The following is an 832-nucleotide window of genomic DNA, read 5'->3' on the forward strand; positions in this document are numbered from 1 at the left end:
AAGTGCCAAAACGATTCAGGTTTTCCGAGGAGAAATCATGGAAGAAAAGTGATTTTTCGCTACTTTTTTGTACGAACTTCTGCTCGGACTAAATGCAACCTAGTTGAGCACAAGTATTAGGTTGGTCCTTATGGTTGCTTTTTTGTTGTCTTTATGGTGGCTTTTTTAAATATCATTTCAGTAAAGTTTTTTGAATAATAACAAATTTTATTACCATCGCAACTTTTTTTATCCATTCTTACCATATTTGTACCGGGCCGGGCTTTTTCCCGAATTTCGGAGGCCCGGCCCAAGCCCGGCCCGGCGGGCCTGTCATTCCACAAATTTTGAAAATTTCAAAGAACCAGGGCTGTCCAAAAGGCCGGCCTCGGCCGGCCGAAGGCCTCGCGCAATTTTGTGCGGCCGAGGCCGTCGCAATTTCGCTTCATTGAGAAAAAGCCTCGCGAGGCCTCTGCCGCCCGAGGCCGGCATCGCAAATATGACTATGACGTTTTCATTCTTTTTTCTTTTTATTCTTCCACGTATTTTTTACGTAATAAATACAAATACTACGGTAAGCAAGTCGCATATTGTACGACAAGTTGCGTTTTTTTTTAATTTTTTGTTTTTTCTCGCTCTTTTTCAGCAAATCACACATTTTTTGAGAGTTTTCTCGATTTTCGATATTTAGAGCATTTAAAAAAAGGAGGAAGTCAAGAAATCTTTTATTCAACACTGAGATAACAGGGGAGAGAAAATGACAACAAATTCAAGAAAATTAACAAAAAAAGCTTGTGTTCATGCATCAAAATCTTCAAGTCTCGCCTGTGTCGAATCGATCTTTTTCTTTGAG

This window comes from Caenorhabditis briggsae, assembly GCF_000004555.2.
Source record: "Caenorhabditis briggsae complete genome, chrX, whole genome shotgun sequence".
Lineage (NCBI taxonomy): Eukaryota > Metazoa > Nematoda > Chromadorea > Rhabditida > Rhabditidae > Caenorhabditis > Caenorhabditis briggsae.